A 21,926-nucleotide genomic window follows, 5' to 3' on the forward strand; every position below is an offset into this window, starting at 1 on the left:
TGAGAATATTGAAACAAAGATGGGGGCGCCTCTTTCTCAGAACCACAAAGAGTCAAATTCTGTGTGATAATGAATAAAGAAAAGCCCAGGGTTGTAAAACAAGATGAATACCACCTTTCATTAGTGCTGCATTTGATGGCTGTGTAAAAGGAAGAAAATGATCCACTTAAAAGGGGTCTTTAACATTGATGGGTCAATTTTGGCAATTAGAGCATTTACGCAGATTTCTTTGTACCACATTGAAATGAGCCACAGCAAACACAATCTTTGATTGTTTAGTTGATGACCAAGCAGCTCTTTGAAGGAATTCTTCCTCATTATCTTTGAGGTCTTGGTTTAAATGTCACCTTCTAGTTGGGGCTAGAACTAGCAAGAGGAAGCAAGCAGGGCATCTAGAATGCAAATTTTAAGAAGATGCTTGCAGGACCTTAAGAGTGAAAGGATCTTTGAATACTATTAGCAGCATCTGGCTCACCTCAGTGTAGTCTCAGATCTGCCTCAAGTGAGATGTCCCCTGGCTGCTTTAGTAAAAGCACCCTCCTCCCACCTTCTGTCAGATAACTCCTGTGACACCACCATATGCCACTCAACACGTTTAGTTATTACTGGATCTGTTACGCACTTATCTCTTGACCTCTGTCATTACTGGTTTGTTCATCACATAAGACTATATAGACAGGGCTGAAAGATGACTCAGGTTAGGAGAACTGGGTGCTCTTCTAGAGGTCCTGAGTTCAATTCCCAGCAACCACATGCTGGCTCACAACCATCTGTGATGAGATCTGCTGCCCTCTTTTGGCCTGGCCTGTGGACATGCATGCAGGCAGAACACTGCATCAGTAAATAGATCTTTTTGAAAAAGGGGGGGGGGGGGGCTTTATAGACACAATCTACTTTGTCTCCATACTTAGAGTTTGTAAGGGCTTGAGTGGTGGCCAGCAGAGTAAGCTTCTAGGAACGTGTCTTTTGGGTGGACCAGAACAAGGATGGGAAAGCCTGCTGCGAAAGGGGGTTTCAGTGGCTCTAGACTACCCCCAGAAAACAAGCCAAGACATTCACCTTTCTGTGCAGATTAAAATATAGGAATGAACGGTGCTGTGGATAAGTGTTCAGAATGCAGCCATACTTAACAAGAGTCCTTCAAGATTTGTTTTTGTAGCAAAACAAAGCGTCTAAGTAAGAATTAAATCAAAACTCATGAACTTCACAAATATTAGGGTCACCTTTTTAAACATAATTCAGGGATGAAGTGGAAAAGAACAAGGCACAAACACATTTAACAGTGCCTCCAGATAATTCAAAGAGAGTGAATTCCTATGTTATCCTTTAAGCAACATTGGTCCCTACTTTTCACAAGAGGACATTAATGCAAGACTTAAGGAGGTTACATGATTTGTCCATTAATTTAAAGCTGATAACTGAGGCAACTAATGCTCAAATTCAGGTTTCTTCAGGCACCAAAATTATTCCTTCACATGACCTAATAGATGTAGTAGCTTATCTCACAGTATAAACAATTAATGACTGCCTTGGCTAATCCTCCCAACTCTGAAAATATAAAGAATTCTTGGATTAACAAATATGGTGGGTATCTTCTTTAAGAAACTACATAATCCATTCTTTCAGAAATACCCACCTTTTACATAGCCAGCCCCATATTTTTTTTTGCCATAATAGTGTAACTTCTTCCATAACCCCTTATATTCATCTGTGTCCATTTCTTTTTGCTTAAAGGAAATAACTGAATAAGAATTAGGTCAAACTTGAGTTCCTTTCATCTACAGAATCTACTCTGCTCATGTCCCCATTCCCACTCTGACCTCTTTCTACCTCTTCAGCTCACTTTTCTAGGCCCCGTGTGTGTTCTCCCTCTCCTTCCCTTGTCAAATATCAGTCATAATACAGATGAAGTGTCAACCAGAAGGGGATGCACAAGAGGAATGAGCAGAGATATAATAATAATTGTCCCGCAGGGACTGAAGGGCTGGCCAGCCAGGACATCTCTCTGGATGGTCAAATGATATTTCACTGAGAAAGAGACCCTTGGGCTGAAAGGATATAAGATTAAAGGGAATTAGGCACATGAAAAAAATATCATAGGGAACTATGGAGAAAATAGGGATGGGAGAAAATAGGAATATTCTAGACTGGTATGGAGCCTTCAATCAGAAAATGTAAGTTTGTATTCAATTAAGTAAAAGTACCAAAATTTGGAGCTCCTAGTATCACACATTATCCCTCTCTACTTGCTCTTCTGAGTCTACATAAACTGTCTCTGCTGCTTTAATAATGGACAATGGGGAGCAGATTAAAAAACCCAACAACTTCTCTGATGTAGATTCAAAGCATCCCAGTTGTGTGCTCATTGGTGGATGCTGCCGACAACAGCACACATGTGGACAAGCACTTGGAACCTTCACACCAGGCCACTGACTCTGAGTCCAAGTGCGGTACTGGCCATGGGAGGGACTAATCCCTAAAGAAATTTAGATGTGGCCTTGGTCCCATTGTGTGTAAAAGGTCACTGAGATTTTCCTTAACTGCCTAAAACTGAAAGGATCCTCTTGTGACTGTTTTTATCCAGCAATACCAGGAAGGCCATGTGGAGCTCTGAGACTGTGGTTGCAATACCACTAAGCTACCTCTCAAGCATGCCCAGAAGAGAGAATCTAGTCAAAGTCTTTTATTTTAACTAAAGTATTTTATAAGCACTCAACAGTTCCTTATATAGCTAGACAAAATAACAAAACTACACAACAGTCCACTGTTCTCCCAGGATTCTGCTCCTATCAAATCCAGTCCTTTAGTAAACATCTTGCCATTAGGATGTTTAGATTAGAGACAATATTGGAAAGTACCTATTCCTGGCACACCGTTGCCATTCAATGTACACTAGCAATTATGATAAATGCCCCAAACATATTGCCTCCACTTCTACTCCAATCTCTTGAAAATGTCCCCTTTGTCAAGTCGGATAAGCAGTCTGGCAACTGCCACTAGACATCCGGTGAATTTTGAAAACTGTGTCATTCTGGATGTGCCACTGTCAGTTTTCAGCTGGCTGGCTGCCAGCACATGCTGCCACTCCAAAATAGCCACTTATCCCATCCTACACCAGCTAGCTGTGGCAGACGCCTGACTATAGAAAAGGAAACATTGCTACTCCAAGGCTGGTAGTAAGGACAGATAGAACACCAAGAACCAGGCGTTCACAGGAAGCTGCCTGGTGATGGGACGCTTAGGCCACCTACAGTGCAAAAGCTGTCAGGGCCAGACAGGCTTTCAACAGACTCCTAACTCAAGGCCCAGGACATCCAAATACATCCTCCTCCTCTGACTGTCTCAAGAGACATTTCCACACATTGATGACATGCAAAGTTAGGTGATAAGGTGGCGTTAAGAGACTGCATAGGTCAGGCGAAGTAACCAGAAAACCACACAGGGAGGAGAGGATTAAGATGAAGTGCTCAAGGAAGTATATGGAAGAAAGAAATCCATTCTGAATGCTAAAAATAAAGGGCTCAAAGAGGAGGAGAAATTCCCATATAGGTCACAGCATCAATAAAGGCAGGGATGATAGACAGCAAGGCATCAAATTCTGCGGAAGGATTTGCTCTCTCTTGGAACTTTTTAGTTCTCATCTGAGAGTTGGTACATAGATCTGAAGTGATAAGAATGGAGTAGAGACTACTTGAAGAAATCAGCCAAAGCTTGACTGAAGATTTCTTTGGTTTTAAGTATGTCATGGTTCTGCCATCTTGGTTAATATCCCAAGTCCACCTATATGACCTACAGATGGTTATAACAGTCCATGTATTTGCTGCAATGAGGCCCTCTTGTTTGTCCTGGCCACCTGGCTAGCTTAGCCCCAAAATAACCACACAGAAATTATATTAATTAAATCACTGTTTGGCCTATTATCTCTAGCCTCTTCTTGGCTAACTCTCACATCTTGATTTAACCCGTTTCTATTAATCTGTTATTGCCACGTGGCAATGGCTTACTGGGAAAGATTCAGTATTTCTGACTCTGGCTGCTCCATGGCAACTCTTTGACCCTGCCTTCTTCCTCCTAGCTTTCTGTTTAATTTTCCCCACGTACCTAAGTAATGCCCTATCAACTAGGCCAAGGTGGTTTCTTTATTAACCAATGAAAACAACATAAAGACAGAAGGACCTCCTACACTGTGTATTGAAATCTCAACCTCTCCACTGAATAAAGAGAAAGGCACTGAATACCCATTTCAGAATGTTTAGGGAGGAATGGGTGAGATAACTGAGCACAAAACAATCAGTTGTTCCCCCAAACGAATATCACAGATGATTCAACAATTCTAGTATGCATTTCCTATTTACTGTAAGGACATGCTATGACACAGAACTGATTTAAAAGGTGAGAACTCTCCAATTGCAGAAATTTAAGGTTGAGAATACAGCTCCTTAAGTAAAGATTTAGTCAGCGTGGTTATTTACAAACTGTAAAACATCAAATTTATGAGAAAGAAAGCTATAATAACAGACATATGAGCAGAGTAAGAGAAATACTGGCATCCAATTCAGCAAGACTTTCAGTTTATATATCACATTTAAAGCATAAGGGAGAAAGTCACAAATAGATAGCTATGGAGAATTCATGAAAAAATACATTAAAGTAGACAACAAAACAAAAGAAAGTATGCTCTAGCTTCAAAAATAAATAAAAATAAAAATTTTAATAAAGTAAAGATTAACATAAAGTCCTTTAGCTGCTTCTCATCTCATCCAACTATAACCAACTTGTTGAATATGACTGAAGACTGCAAATGGCTTGTTTTCTTCCTTTCCCATATCTCCAGGGATCTCTCTCTCCTCACTTACTGGCGCAGTCTGGCTCCCAGGAAAGGTTCCCCACCTCCAATGTGCCACAAGGGCTTTTCATAACCTCACTTAGAATCTTTTACCTGATTCTACAGCCTCTGGTTAACCTCCTTGCCTGTAACAATTTTGAGTATTTCTTCAAAGTTGAATTATTTCTCAAAACATAAAATAAAAACACTATGGTGACTTCTTCTTCCCAGAAGTTCACAATTTACCTTACTTGGAAACAAACTTTTTTCCAAGATATTAATGCGAGAGTGTGCTGGAGTAGAACAGGCCACTATTTCAGAATAAATAATACAAGGAGAGAAACTAAGAAAGAGCCAGAGGGAGGGGCATGAAGGCAGAAAGGGGGTGATGCCTCTGCAGGTGGAGGAATGCCACAGATTGCCTGCTGCCTTCCAGCGCTGGGGACAGACAGAGATGGATGTGGCAGTGTTAGAAGAGGGTACCCTGACACCTGGAATTTGACCTTCCATCCTCCAGAACTGTGAAGCAGACAGTTCTGCCACTAAAGCCACCCTCCCAATGGCAGCATGCCACACGATCTCGACACACTAATTACCCTGGAGACATCTCCTCTGAGCCACCTGCTGAGCACAGCATGGTCACTTGAATGGCTTGCAGTCTGTGGCTGCCGTTCATTCATTTCAGGAAATACACCGTCTGTACTACCTACATACTAAATGGAGGCAAAAGGAGTAGGTCGAAGGGGGAAATTCCAAGAGTTTTTACTACTTACACCATGGAAATGTGAGCTAAGTCCTGGCAGGCATGAGACTCCAATAAAGGAATTAGGACAACCTAAGAAATTCTGACAGAAACTGAAGCAAACACTCACAAAGCATTACTTATGTGATCCAGTGCTACTCCAAACACTTCATCCCCTGCCTTCAGAGCATCCCTTTCACTGCCCAGACAGGTACTACCATCAAGCACATTCCAGTGATAAGAAAGTAGAGGGAAGAGCAGCTCTCCTGCTCAAAGTTGACAACTAGGAAGTGGCAGAGCTGGGATTTGAACCCAGGCAATATGCACCACAGTGCATGCTTTTTACCTAAGAGAGACTCCCAAGAGTAATAATACACAAGACAGGTGTAAAACACATATGGTTCCTTTCCATAGGTACCTCTGTGGCTACTAAGAGAGTTAGGGAGTTGAGACCTTTTCTAAATCTTTAGGAGAGCCAGAGGCTATAGCATCTGCACAGCTCTTCTGATGATTCTGTAACAGTGCTGTGAGGTGAAGAAGTCACAGGTGTGATGTGGGAGTGTCATAAATCAATCTGTTGATTTCATTGGTTAAGAAATAAAGAAATTGCTTGGCTGGCCCTCATAGGTTAAAACATAGGTGGGAGGAGTAAACAGAACAGAATGCTGGGAGGAAGAGGAAGTGAGCTCAGACTGACAGCTCTGCTCTCTGGAGCAGAGACATCATGCCCCGCTCCCGGGCAGACACACGTGATGAAGCTCCGACCCAGGATGGACGTAGGCTAGAATCTTCCCGGTAAGACCGGTGCTCACAGATTATTAGAGATGGGTTGATTGGGATATCAGAATTAGCCAATAAGGGCTAGAGCTAAAGGGCCAAGCAGTGTTTAAAAGAATACAGTTTCCGTGTAATTATTTAGGGTAAAGCTAGCCATGCAGGTGGCCAGGTGCGGGGACGCAGCCCCGCCGCTCTTATTACTACACAGGTGCAACTTGAGAAAACTGTCATTGACTTCTTGACCCTTCACATGAGCCAGTACATCAGGATCTGACATGAAGATCATATATCTCAGACTTCTGGAAATATCAGCAGCAACCTCCAACCAAGCAGGACTATCAAGTGTAGGGTCAAATGCATAGATCCTAGAAGGAGTGCATTAAGATCAAATTCTAACTATACAATGTCCTAAGCAGGAAAATGGTGTAGGAAGTCCTTCTGTATATGTGTTGCTTTTATTGGTTAATAAAGAAGTTGCTTTCGGCCAATGGCTTAATATAGTAAAGGCAGGCTGAAAGAGATATATAGAGAAAGTAGGCAGAGTCAGAGAGGAGCCTTGTGGCTGCCTGCCAAGAGGCAGATGCCTCCACCGGAGCCCACTGAAACTTTGCTGGTAGGCCACAACTTCATGGTGATGCACAGATTAATGGAGATGGGTTAATTTAAGATATAAGAGTTAGCCAAAAATATGTTTAAGCTATTGGCTAAACAGTAGTGCAAATAATATGGTTTCTATGTGATTATTTCAGGTCTGAGCAGCCAGGAATGAATGAGCAGTCTCAGCCAACAATTGGTGCCCAATGTGGTCAACTAAATTCAATTAAAACCTGAGAGAGCTTGGAAAGAAATTCTAAAGGAAAAAAGGCACACACAAAACAAAGTTTAATGCAGCTTCTTGCTCTGTTTGCTGGTGGCAAGCAGAAATGCAGCTCCTTTAAGAGGTTTCCCAATTCAGTTTTAGCAACAAAAAAAAAAAATTGTATAGCTTCTTTAAAAACAGCAACTTCCTGGTTCGCCAGCATGAACAGTACTGACTCTTTCTGGAGGTCTGGCTATCAAGTATTTAAATGGAGTCTGTGAGCAGTGTGTTACAAATTGTAGATCCACTGCGACCTGACCCTGGATCTGAGGTGGAAAAAAATGGCTTTCAGAGATAATAACCATGCCTCTGCCATGTTGGACTGGGTAGAGCCAACAGGCCACACCACAGAGTTGGTCTTAGTCATGCCTACTTAGCATTAAAAAAATTCTAAAAAGGCACTTCTGGTCAAAAAATAATTACAAATACACAATAAAGACAGGTTCAAATAAAAAAGACCTCTGAATGGGTCACAGTACATCTGCTCCTGGCAGCACCAATCTACTTCAATAGGATGATGGGTATCGAAGAGGATCCGCATGGAATCTGTTAGCCATTTGGGGGAAAAAAAAAAAAAACCTGTTCTTGCCTGAACTACTTGACTAAACTTACACGACCCACAGAAAAATAACTGCTAAAGTTGCCTAAAAAGAGTGAGATGGTCCCTTCAGAGAACCTGTTTCATGAAAGAGACTGCCAGACATTCCACAGGACATAGAAGAAAGTGACTGACAAACTGCCAATATAAACTGTCTTTGAAATTTCCTGCTTCATGGAAAAGTTTGCCAGACACTACAGGCATGTAAGGCTAAAAATTGTATGCCCCAAAGTTACAGAAGAACTATTCCAGCAACGAGATGTCTATGTCAATTCTAGAGTTTTGGAAGTTGCTTACAATGTACTTCCTGTTAATTTAGGTAATACTATATCCTTCTGGGATCTTCGACGGAGTTAAAGAACAGATAGTTATAATTATAGTTTTTCTTAGTTATAATAAAAGATAAATTAGATATAAATATTGTAACTGTAATTCTTGCTTGATACCTGTTTTGTTATATATCATTTTATTTTGTTAAAGTTAAAACATTTCCTTTTCTTTAAACAGAAAAGGGAAAATGGTGTGGGAAGTCCTTGCTTTTATTGATTAATAAAGAAGCTAGCTCCTTTTGGCCAATGGCTAAACAGAGTAAAACAAGGCTGAAGGAGATATACAAAGAGCACCAGCAGAGTCAGAGAGAAATCATGTAGCTGCCCATCAGGAGACAAACACCTCTTCCTGAGCCTGCCAAAACTTAGCCAGTAGGCCACAACTTTGTAGTGATGCACAGATTAATGGAAATGGTTTAATTTAAGATATAATAGTTAGCCAAAAATATGCTTAAGCTATTGGTCAAACAGCATCTCAAATAATATAGTTTTCTGTGTTATTATTTTTGGGTCTGAGCTGCTGGAAACAAGAGCAGTCTCGGCCAACAGGAAAATCAGTTCAACTCTCCAGTGCTGAGATGGCCCCACCGCAGAAAGGGGTGGTACTAGTATTTTCCTCACTAGTTAAAGGAAAGGATCAACAAAGCACATAAATACCATTTTAGTAACCACCTGGCACATGGTTATTGATAACTATGACAAGTATTATTATCATTATTGTTGATGATGACATCATTGTTTCTTCCTTTTTCAAAGTATATGGACCTGGACATGCTCAGTTGGCAGGAGGCTTGCATATCCTCTGAATCTGGAAATCCATCCTTTCAAATATAGTGATCTATAATTCATGATCCTAGAGAAGCTAAATAGGAAGGTAAACCCAAAGAAAAACATGTAGTTATCCTCCTGGATATTGGAAGTAGACAAGATTGCCAGGCAAAAATTGAGAGCTTAGGGGTAGAGGTGGGGTGCGGTAAGGGCAGATGGGGAGAGAGAAGTGAGAAGGGGAGGATGGGGAGAGCTTGGGAGAATGGGATGGTTGGAATGGAGGAAGAGTGGATATGGGAGCAGGGAAGTATATATCTTAATTAAGGGAGCCATGTTAGGGTTGGCAAGAGACTTGACTCTAGAGGGATTCCCAGGTGTCCAAGGAGATGTCCCCAGCTTGTTCCTTGAGCAGCTGAGGAGAGGGCACCTGAACTGGCCCTATCCTATAGCCACACTGATGAATATCTTGCATATTAACAAATATAGTGATTATATTAAGACTTTTGCCGATAAACCCACAAAACTTTGAGGTATACAGATTACCGTGAATTACGTAATAAACAATCACCTCCCGCAAGTCTGCACACACTGCAGCTGCAGCAGTACTTCTCTCTGAATCTCAGAGTTTTGGCTTTTCTAGCCAAAAGATTTCCAAAATGTACCTTGCTCAAACCCAGTCTGACAGCATGTGCTGAGTCGTGAAGTTTCTCCTCCAGAAGCCTATCCTAAGGAAAGAATCCAAATGCAGAGAACAAAGATTTATGCACCTAGGCATGCATTAGAATACTCTTTAAATAGGGAAAAATAAAAGTAACCTAAATCTCCTAAAATAGAAGAATAAACAGTTAAGTAAATTATGGAAGAGCAATATATACTTTATTCCACAAACATTAAATGTGCGTTTGCAAAACACTTTGAATAACAGAGAAAAATGCTTAGTCAAACTTTATATAAAGTAGGAGAGAAACTGGTTATACAAGATGATCATCAATTATGTGCAGGTACATTGGTAAAAGTATATATAGTTCTGCATGTGCCAAAAATTCACTACAGTTTGAGCAGGATTTATACAGCAAGGATCCTTAAGGGCACTCTTCATTTATCAAGCTTTAGAAATTATTTCTATCAGTAGAATTATATGAAAATTTAAATACCCAAAAAAGAAGAAAAAAGAGAGCTTAAGAAACTCATTGCTTCTTCCTACTTGAGAAAAACAAATCTTTTACAGCATTCTCAGTTCTCAGGACTGGTGGGAATTCAGGCAGATGGATTCCCAGAAGATAAAAAGACAGACCACCAAAGCAACAGGATAAATCAGAATCAGGCCTGATTCAAGCCTGACATCTATCATCGCCGCCGCCACTCCCATCATCCCTGCCCATATCCCCATAGGAAGCACACTTGAGGAAAGAAACAGACTAAGCTGAAGGACTCATGCTACTTCTGTACCCTCTGCATCCTGTGCTAAGAGAGACACAGTATCCCCAGAGAACCCACACTCGATTCTTTCAGTCTTGATGTCTGACCTTTATCTAAGAACAGAAAGCCAATGAAGCCTGGTCTCCAGGGGCCTCTCACCAGGTAAGACTCAATGAGGGCAGTCAGCTCACCTAGGCTCAAGCATTTAGAATCTGCAATTATACCATGGACAGCAACAAGTTCCAGTGGAAAATGAAGTTTCAAGTTGCCCTGAAGCAGAGAGCCTCAAACCTTATCTTCTTGCCTTCTCATTCCTTATGCATTGCATCAAATCACTGCACAAATAAATAAGCAAACTTGTAAAAAAATGATTCGATCAATGAATGAGGTAAGGACAGCATAGGTCTCCGAACTGTTCCCTCTAGTGGACAACTCCTCCTTAAACCAAATCATTTGCCAAAGGCATTATCCTAACTCAGCTATTCTTTTACTGTCTTAGTTCATGAAGTTTTTCTTCTTCCACTCTATCCTCAGAAAAATGTCTAAACTCCTCAGTCAGGCACCAAAGTTTCCACAGCGTGATTTTCACTTCCTGTCAATCTTCTATCACGGTCACCTTTCCCAAAGCTGCATCCGCATGTCAACTATACTGGCCTCTCGCTCATTCCTTGAATGCTCTCTGGTCTTTCTCTCCTCCTGAAGTTAACCTTGCATTTATCTAAAGTGTTAATCCTTCATGTCACCCGCCAAAGTCTGACTTCCCTTTCAATGCTCCCTCCACACATGGCTCCTTGACTTATCATTTTCTGATCTCCCCAAGATAGAACTAATATATAGCATAATTACTTGGATGGAGAGATAGCTTGGCTGGAAAAGGGCTTGGATAACCTGAGTTTGATTTCCAGAACCTACTTTAAAAGACATGGCCAGGTGGTGGAGTGCACACCTTTAATCCCAGCACTCAGAAGGCAGAACTCTGTGAGTTCGAGGCCAGCCTGGTCTATAAGAGCTAGTTCCAGGACAACTAGGATGTTACACAGAGAAACCCTGTCTTGAAGAAACAAAAGTAAGATTAAAAGAAGACAAGACATTAAGAATGAATTTACAACCTCAAAGCTGTGGAAGTGAAGACAGGAGGATCCATGGGGCTCATCAGCCAGCCAATGTAGGCTATTCGGTGAGCTCCAAAGCAAAGAGAGAGCAATCCTTTCTTGAGTAACATGGTGGGCAGTCCCTGAGTAACAATACTCCATGTTGAGCTCTGTTCTTCATGCTCATGTATTCACATACACACACGTGAACCCACAGGTGCATCCACCCATATACATGGACACGTACACACAAACGTAAACTTATTTCTTGAAGAATGGAATGTGTGAGCTCCCTCTTTTTCTCACATTCTCTTTCTTCCCCTTTCCAAGCCCTGTCATTTGTGAGTTTTTATATCTTCCTCCAAATGTTGAGCTGTCTTAGTCCCCCTTCCAAACAATACAGTTTCTAACTTAAGTTGGGGGTGATGTTCTTTCTTCTTGTAACCAAAAAGCCTGTTATGAAACAAAAGCCTTTTCCACGTCCCCTGACGCCCCATGGAGACTAGACTCGGCTGCCAGATTACCCTCGCGAGGTTTACCTCCACGTGGAAGTCAGAGCCCGTGACCAGCCTCTTGCGTCAGCGCTCTCCAAGATCAATGTTAATTGCCCAATCAGACGAGCCTGATGCTGACAGAATGGGAGCTAATTAGGAAGTGCCAGGGCCCATTGCAGTTATTAATGGCTGTCATTTACAATGACGAAGGTGCAATGTGGGCCGCTGCGAGTCTCTTTCTTGTCACCCTGAGCCAGCCATAGTGAAGATGGGCACAGGGGCACAGGGAAGCTGATGAGCTGGGGGAAGGAGGCTCCAGAACAAGTTCTCATGAATCTTCCAGATGCCAGGATGGCCAGGACGGCTCTCAGGTCAGTGACTAATTAAGAAAAGAGCTCTTTGAAACTGTGGGTTCCTAGACCTTGGCCCCAGAAATTGATTCAGTGCGTTTGGAAAAAAGCCCAGAAAACTGACTTTTCTTAAATTTCCCAGGTGATTCTCGTGATTCACCTAAAGTGAAAATCATTCAGACAAATATCCAAGTAAACCAGTTTTTGGTCCCCAAAGAATCCCTTACCCAACAATCTTACAAAACACAGCATCAAGCAGGAAAGGCCAGGCTTGATGGCTAACAGTAGGAAAACTAGGGCGCAACTGAGAATTGAAAGACTTGGTTTTGGGTTGCAGATCTGAAATCACTGACCATCAACCCCCTTATGGCCTTAGTGTAGCCATCTATGAAATGGAGTATTCAATTACATGGATCTCACAGTTCTCCCACAAATGTGAGAAGAGCCATGCATCCATGTGTGCGGCAACCACAGATGTTCAAATTTGAGGGATCCATTCGAAAGGAGAACATTTTAAAATATAATTGTATTGCATTTTAAGACTTAGCTTTAGCTTGAACTTGGACGTTATGCTTGGACAAAGCAGAAAGATGTGAAATGCTTCCCTTGAAAGTTTTGTGATTCCTATAAAAAAAAATCTCTTTGGCATGTGACAGAGTGGGGACCTTCTTATCAATTTAGTGTGTCTGGGGCAGTGATCTGTATGGTGGAGCTGCCAGAAGCCTCTTAATGGCATGAACTATCGATGTCCAATAAAGTAATTGGCCACCAAACGATGGAACGTTAACAATGAAAGCTTGACTAAGCTTTATAGTTGTTATATATAAGCAGGAATGGTGTGTGTAAAGTCTACACTCCTATAAATTTGAAAATAGATAAGCTCTCTGCAAATTGAACTTTTTCCCTCATTTTTGGCTTCAAACCACTTTCCAAGAGCCCACCTACCATAGCTTTACACAGGCGGACATCTGGCAGGGACATAAATGCAAGCTTACCTTAGAGAGTAGGGAGAGGCATCCATTTGTAAATGTTATTTTAGAAGGGACTGTCTGGTCTGTTCACTTATTAACTTCATTAGAAGGCTAATGAATCTACTGCTGAGAAAATGAGAGGGAGCTCCGGCTGGGGAAAGTGATGAGAACTCCACACCCCTTCTCAAATGCTGGGCTTATTTGTGGCCGTGATAAACCGGCACTGTACTCACAGGGAAGGGAAGACAGCGTAAAATAACAATCAACAGACGCAGGCCATACATTCTTTTAGCCACTGGGCAAAGATCAAGATTTATGCATGCCAGGGTCCTGCCCAGTGGAAGAAAACAGACCAGGCCATAAAAAGGTGCTTTTTTTTCTATAATAAATGGAATAACATTAAACACATAAACCAGATCTGCCTTCTCGGTGTTCTTGGGTCTCAATTCCCCAGTAAAGTAAAATGTCTGATAATCTAAGACTCAGAATGAACTTCTCTGTTCTGCAGTTTAGAACAAACACTTCCATGTACTGAATGGCGGCCTCTTTGTTTAATGAATCCAAGCTAAGCAGTTTGGATAAGCGTTCTGGCTAATGCTTGCCAACTGGATAGGACCCATGAGTGAGCAGGGTGTGTTAGGCTGTTGACACACAGATTAAAACTTAACCCCCAGGAGTCTTAAGGAGGGCGAGGGTAGCTGCACACTGCACTAATGTTGTTAGCTCAGGAAAGGATCCGATGAGCATCATAAATTTTGTCTGTGCCCAATGCTGGATAGCCCAAGATGCAGTGCCTGTAGACTCCGAGTTGAAAGAGCCCACCCTTACTTACGAGGAAACAGAAGAATGATGTGAGTACTGCTTAGAGGCTGAGACAGGCTTTGAACCCCCACTTCCTTAGAGCTCAGCAGCTCCCAACCCTACCTGGGTATCAGAATGAATGAGGGGGACTTTAAATGCCAGAGCATAAGTCATGCTTGCCAAACTGGAATCCCATGAATGGACCAGGAGCCTTCATTTCCTAAACATGTTCTACACATTAGAGAATGGTGTATGGTCCCTCTCTGTCTCCCACATTACTTACATGGGGAGTAGCAAATCACTTCAATAAATGTAGTTTCACCCAGAAGTTGCATCAAATATATAAATAAACAAATAAGTAAATAAATAAATAAATCCCCAAAAGAGATTTTTTGAGGGAACAGGAAATCATCCTTGTGTCTTATACCCAAGACCATCACAATCACCATCATGGCCAACATCACAAATGCTACCACCATCTGCCACATCCAAATCAAGAAATACAGTGGCCTTTACTGCTTGTCCAAAACAGTCAAGTACCTAAAGAAGGCTCAGAAAAATCTCTTTCAAGTGATCCTCTCTCTATCAGTGCATCATTTCCAGGCATGATGTCTCTGGAAGTCTGAAGCTTTTCTCTTAAAGATGGCAGTACAATTGCCATCTGGACCTTAGAGGAAGCTTCTGGGATTAGAGCATATGAACAAATAATAACCATGTCATCTGGTATTGACCTGATTGCAGAGTTTTACATTAAGTTCATCTATGCATTAATTTCCAGTTCTACATTAAGTTTCAAGTAGTTCTAGAAAAAGCTATGGGAAATAAAGTCCTTCCTCTGCAGGTTTCCATCCAAGGTTTAACCCAACCACAGAACAAAAATAATTAACAAAATCTATATATAAGTAGGGTAAGTATCAAGCCTTTTATTACCATTATTTCCTAGATTATAAAACATAACCCTTGTTATAGCATTTATTTATTGCTATAGCATTTATACTGTGTGAGGTATCATAAGCTACCTAAAGATATTTTAAACTATATACAAGAATTGCATGAGCTAAAGGCAAATAGCTATTGGCCTGCTATCATTTTCTATGTTCATTTTACAAAAGTAATCTGAGAATCCCAAAATTCTGCATCCATTGAAAATTCTGGTTCTGCTCCTCTACTGACAAAAAGGAATGGATTTTTTTTTCTCTAGAGATGTTCAATCCCTACTGGAACAATAAGTTTGAATTTTATTCAACAGGAAAATAGTTCCGGTGAATGTGGGAAGCTTCTAGGGGGGAGTGCGGAGCCCTTCTACACAGCTGGGGAGAACGCAAACTGGTACAGCCGCTGAGGAAGTCAGTCTGGAAGTCCCTCGAACACACTAACACAGAACTACAATGTGGCTCGACGAAACACTTCTGGGAATGTAGTAATAAGGGCGGCGGGGCTGCGTTCTCAGCACCCCCGGCCGCCTGCCCGGCTAGCTTATGCCCGAAATAACAACACACAAACTGTATTCATTTAAACACTGCTTGGCCCATTCTCTTCTAGGCTAATTCTCACATATTAATTTAGCCCATTTCTAATCATCTGTGTTGCGCCCCTAGGTGCGCTTACCGGGAAGATTCTAGCCTATGTCCATCCTGGGTCGGAGCTTCATAGCGTGCGTCTGCCCAGGAGCCAGGAGCATGGCGTCTCTGCTGAGGCCTCTGCTCCGGAGAGCAGAGCTGTGGAGTCTGAGCTCACTTCCTCTTCCTCCCAGCGTCCTGTTCTGCCTACTCCTCCCATCTATCTTCCAACCAATAAAATGGGCCAGGGCAGTTCCTTTATTAGCCATTGACCTTCCTCCATCATGGGAACATACCTGAAGGACCAGAAGTCGATAGACTACAGAGATACTACACATGCATGCTTACCGCTCTTCATAACAACTAAGAGAAAGAACCAGTCTAGATATTGTAACAGATACTATGAAAGAATTTAAAATGTGGGATATGTTCATGTTGGAATTATAGTCAGCCATAAAGTAATCTGACATCATGACATTTGCAGGAAAATTGATAAAGATCATTATGACAAATGAAATAAGCCAAACACATAAAGACAAATACTGCCTCTTTTCTTTCTATGTGAATCCAGACTTGTATATGTGGGTGTGTGGGGGGGGGTGGATGTGGGGAATATCCACGTAGGTCAAGAAGGTAGAAAGGGGACTATGAGAAGGAAGGGAGAAATCTCAGTAGAAGGAGAAGGTAAAGCAACATAATGGTCATAAAATAAGAATAGGGGGAGATTTGCAGGAAGGAAGGGGACCAGGGAGGACCAGGAAAGAGGGGACGAAAAGAACTAAGTCTGTGCCATAGATGCCAATGCCATAATGGAAGGCATCTCTGTGTATACTAACTGAAAATTTTAAGAGGCTGGAGAGATGGCTCCATAAAATAAAATAATAGAATAGAATAAAATGCACCTGTTCCAAGATCTTCAGGACACATATGTAAAGGTCTGACATAGAGGGGTGGGCCTATAACGCTAGCACTGCAGGACACAAGTAGTCATATCTCAGGCCCTCACTGGCTAGCCAGTCCGGCCCAAATAGCAAGTTCTAGATTCTAAGAGATTGTTGTCTCAAAAACTAAGGTGCGGAAACAAAGAAGACACCATAACATCAACTTCTAGTCTCCATAGAGTCTGCAGGGGTGAGCATACACACCCACATACACACGTGCACATATGAATATATACGCACATCACACAAACACATAAATACACTTAATTAAATATAGCACTGTATTTAATTATATATGTCATCCAATCACTTCTCCAATCCAACCCTATAACTGTTCTACACTATATGTCATGTATGCACACATATTCTTGCACCTATTTGTTTCCGTTTCAAATATTGTATCATTCAACCAAACTAAACCTTGCTTGAGGATAGCAAACATAGCATCTGATTTGCATCTCCCAGTGATGTGCTTGCGGCTGCCTACACAGTGGATGATCAATCAGTACCTGTTCAGTTGAATGGTCTGTGACCCATTCAGGATGTTTCTTCAAATTCATCACCACTGAAAGCAAATAGGAGAAGGTCCCAATTCCATAGAGAGGATTTGACATCCTTCCCACATCAGCCTCATCTTTGGAAGCTCACATGTGAAGAGCCTAACGAATAGGGCAGAAAGCTTTTAATTAACAGTCGAGAGAGAAAAAAATATGTCATTCCAATCTTCAGTTTTGTTTCCATTAGTTCACCAAGATTCAGCGGGAATTCCACTAAGGAATTGGGGTGAGCATTTGTAGAAGGAGGGAAGCATATAAATAAATCATGAGTGTCATTAAAATTTGTAAACTAATAACTTCTGGGAAGCCTTAGCAATTATCGTCAGGGTTTTCTTGGCAAACAGAAAATTAATAAATCCAAAAGGTCTCCATTTTATATTTAAAAGGCAGCATCCCTGAGAAAGGTCACTGACAGAACAATTAGAGAGGAAATAAATGGTTCAGACAACTGCTTGGGAAGCAGATGAAAGCCACAGATTCCCAAGAGGCAGGAGGATAAGACAACTCAATACGAAGAAAGGGGTGGCGAGGAGGAGCTGCGGTGAGGTTTGGCTAGAGGCTCCTGGAGCTCCATTTGGATAGCTAAGCCTTTGTAAGATGCAATTTAAATATTTATGCACGACCAATCAATAAACACCTAAGGCACATGTTCCTTACCAGAGAAGCTCATAGTCGGAGGACAAATCATCAGTGAAATTTAAGGATGCAAAGCTGGCCGTGAGCAGAGAAGGAATGCCCAACCCAGGGTTGGAAGGGTCTTCAGAAGGATGTGCCTGATAACCAGCCTTTCTCCATAAGCATTCTAACTGGGAACCCTCATTGTTCTAGGTACCCATAGGGCACATCCAGAAAGAAAAACTGGAGCCTAGTAGCTTTTCTATGAAGATAATATCTCCCATTCTTCAAGGTGGTAGTGAAAATAAAGAAAGAGATGAGAAAGATGAATATCAAATGTCCACCAAATGTCTATTTGGGATATTTACTTATTTATTCTTGTCTCTTTTATACCTAGATAACTACAAATTCATGTAAATTCTCTGAGTACCCATAACCCAATAACCAGAAGAAAGCTTCTACAGAAAAATCACAATTGTGAGAAAGACAGGAATGGTACAGTTGTCTCTAGTGGAGGTTTCACTTAGGACAAAAATATTGAAGTGGAAATGCCATACAATAGACCAGGGAAGCCCCTAATCTCAGTGTCTTCACCCTGATTTTTCAAGGGAAGCACTGTGTCCTCAAAAAAGCCAATCTGATTCATCAGTTCTTTTCACTTGAACTCCAATATGTGCTGTGTCCTTTGACTGAGATCATCAGATGCTTGCATTAAATGGCAACTTTACATAGCCATCCTCGTGTTAGTGAAGAAAAACTGCGACCACCTCCAGCTTAACAAGACCAAAGAACTGCAGAACACCACAAGGACACGGAAACAGACATCAATGCGATGCTTTCAATCTCTTTGTTTATTTAGAAGTAGAGGGCCTCTGAATTATTAACCCAGTGGGGGCAAACAATCCCATTGCAGTGAAGTCTGGCAGGGGATGTCATCTTGTCAAGACAGATGCTGCTTCGGGGCTTCCCTGTCGCACAGAAAATCACCAAATTCGGTTTCAGCATGGTTAAGCACAGTAAGCCAATGCAGGAGGCTGAAAGGGTACATGGGTAATTTAGTTTCTTTTTCCCTTTCCACTCTGTTAGGGAGGTAACTCTAGCACTCTAGGCTCAAACTGTAAAGTCTATCATCGTTATCATTACAGGAAAAGAAAATGAGAGATAAGCTTAGAGACGAATGGAGGAGACAGCAGAGTGTTAGAAGCCTCCCAGTGGCCCCAGCAAACGCGCCTGCAGAAGCCTGCACAATTTAGGAGTGGTGTCTCTTCATTCACATTCTAGCACTGAACTTCCAAGGTGAGTTTTATCAACATGCGAAAGTCCTGAAACCTAACACAAAAATACACCCTTATCTGACATTTATCCACTGGCAAAAGCTCATAAATCTCTATAAGTCCTCAAAATGTCACACCATATGGAATATGATTTCTGTTACCTGCACCAGAGGAACCAAAGCGGGACTGTGCCTCTTCAGTCAACTCCCTGGGTCCCCACGCCCTCCTGTCTGCCTCTTTGCCTCTTCTTTGGCTCCCGCCTCACCTATAGAACAGCCCAGAGAAGCTGGCCCATAAAAGATTATCTTCAACAAGGTAGTCTTCAATATTCTGATTCCTCCCAGAGAGCCCAAGGGACAACAATTAGGGACATGCTCCTTCCTCCTTAGTTCCTGCCTTCTTACTTAAAGTTACTACTAATTACTAGAGGCTACAGAACACACCACACCCCTTGATGATCTAGGAGTTCCCTCACAAGCTCCTACAGCAATGGATCCCTAAATGAAAGGCCAATAATGAAATGAAAACCCTATACAAACACACAGGGTTCTAATAATCACGAATAACTACAACAAAGTTAAGTGCTTCCTGCACCAGTTACTGTCCTAAGTGGTTTTGCATTTATCATTTAATCCTTACAAGTCACTTACTAATTCATTCACTGAGCAAACATATTAAGCATCTCAGGAGTGCCAGATTCTCCTCTAGGTGCTGGGGGCACAGCACTAACTGAAAATGAAAAAAATAAACAAGCCTTTCTCTCTCTACAACTTAGACATTAGTGGTTGTCTGTAGGCAATAAATAAATCAATAAGTAAATATTTAACATGCAAAATAGTGATTCAGTACTGGGAAGGAGAAGGTAGGGCAGGCAATGAAATGGGAAATTCTAGGGAAAGGACTCACAGATGAGGGGACATGGAAGCAGAGATGAAATGGAAGGAGGGGCTCCCTGACCCTTGGGATTCTAAACCAGAAAGGAGTTGAGCATAGATACTGCAGGGAACTGCGTGGTGCTTGTGTCTAGGGAACCGCAACTGTACCAAGTGCACACATTTGTTCTCTACTGTCCCCAGCTCCTATGAGGGGAAAGTGGGTCTCAGAGGTTGGTGTGATATTGAATGACAGACTATGACAACTCATGTACCCCATCCTGATCCTTACACTCTACCTAAAGACTGCGATTTGACGGAAGAATCTTTGTTAGTGCCACTGTATATCTTGAAATAAAATGACCCTGGATTATCCAAGTGGGGGCCTTTTCTAACCACAAAGCCATGGTCAGGGGTAGGGAGGGGGCACTGATACAGGAGAATATCAGGTAAAGATAAAGGCAAGATGGGAGAGACACAATCATGAGGTCCTGGAGCAGCTTCCAAACGAGGATAGAGGTGAAATTTTACTCCCTAAAGCCTCCAGGGTGAAGTGAAGACCTAACGCTACCCTGAATTCAGGCTTCCAGACTACAAAACGGAGAGAGGAAGTGTCTCCTGCTCTAAGCCATCCATGAGGGGTCACTTGTTGTGACAGCCGCAGGAAACTAAGACACAGAGGCTAAGTACAGTGTCCAAGGGTGAGGTTACAGGGTTCGCTCGGTGTGCAAACCCCACGCTTAAACTCCAGCAGTCAGATGGCAGCGTGCCTGGAGTGACTTGCTTCTATATCACATCCGCTGAAGAGCTGAGCAGCTCCCACGTCAGGGGCTTCAGAGGCTGTGTCATCAAGCAACTGGGCCACGTTCTCCGGATTTGCCTGGCCCATCCTTGGAACTAGCCAAACCTTTTCTAAAACACGAACTGTCAGGCACAGGTGTTCCTAAACATAAGGCCAGGATTTACCAGTTGCTTTCGTGATTGGACCAAACCGACTACACAGGAGTGAGGCTTACGGCACCGTGCAGCATCTCTGTTTGGGGGCTTTAGGAAGAGCTTCTGAGCATCAATTCTCAGGCAATACTGCGTGAGTGGAATCTGCCCAGCTCTCATCTGCTAGAGGTGGGGAGAGCTTCTACCTCCACCAACTTTTACTGAACAGTAAAATAGGTAAGAGGCCACCTATACAAAAGGATGCAGACCTCCACTATCTGATAAGTTAGCCCCCAAACTTTAATTTAGCTGACATTCCTTTCAGTGAGACCTGCTTCTGACTATCCCTCAACAAGCAGGGAGGCCAGATAATGAAGCATCTCATACTCCAGGCTCCCTGCAACAAGATCCACGAAACCCTCAGGACACGGCGCCGGGAGGTGCCACAGTCAGATAAGTGGCCTTCAGTGGAAGTATCCTCCCCAGCGTTGATGTGTGGTAGAGAAAATGAAAGGAAACGCACCAGCCCACCAGCCTGCAGCAGTAAGCACGAGCACAAGGTAGCAAGTCACAGCTGCTGGTGACACTTGCTATTGCCAGTGTGCTTGTGAGTGTGCAAGGCGTGAAACTCGGAGGCCTAAGAGCTTGCATGCCCAGCTTTTATCTTTGGACCACCAGCACACAAATAATGACCAACTTGGCCTTAGCTTAGCCTTTTTTTTTTTCAACTAGCTCTTATAACTTAAATGAACCTGTCTCTTTTAATCCACATTTTGCTGCACAGCTTGGTTACTCTGTTCTGTACCATATCTCCGACTTCTTCAGTCTCTGGTGAAATCTGCACACCTAGATTCCTCCTCCTCTTCTTCTCTCTCCCCGCCAGAAATCCCACCTATCCTCTCCTGCCTTACTATTGGCCCTTCAACTCTTTATTAAACCAATCGGAAAGTGCCTTAGGCAGAGACACATCTTTGCAGGGTCCACAAATTCCACAACAGGTTTGCACACAGGTGTTCCCCGTCCAGAAGAACTCCTAGCATCACTGCTAAATCAGAGCCCTCTTCTCCATGCTGACCCTTCTCCACCATGACCCTTGTACCCCAAGACTGTCATCAAGATGCCTTCCTACCCTCCAAGGTACAAGAAGTACA

General features: G+C 42.4%; 1 protein-coding gene across 1 annotated transcript in view; it reads right to left on the bottom strand.

Moving 5' to 3' along the window:
* Sorcs3 (sortilin related VPS10 domain containing receptor 3) overlaps positions 1 to 21,926 on the bottom strand; it is a 624,769-nt gene that overhangs the window by 413,773 nt on the left and 189,070 nt on the right. The gene's annotated exons all lie outside the window — the stretch shown is intronic.

Source organism: Microtus oregoni, unplaced genomic scaffold (genome assembly GCF_018167655.1).
Source record: "Microtus oregoni isolate MIOR12 unplaced genomic scaffold, Mior012 000012F_ref0000307, whole genome shotgun sequence".
Lineage (NCBI taxonomy): Eukaryota > Metazoa > Chordata > Mammalia > Rodentia > Cricetidae > Microtus > Microtus oregoni.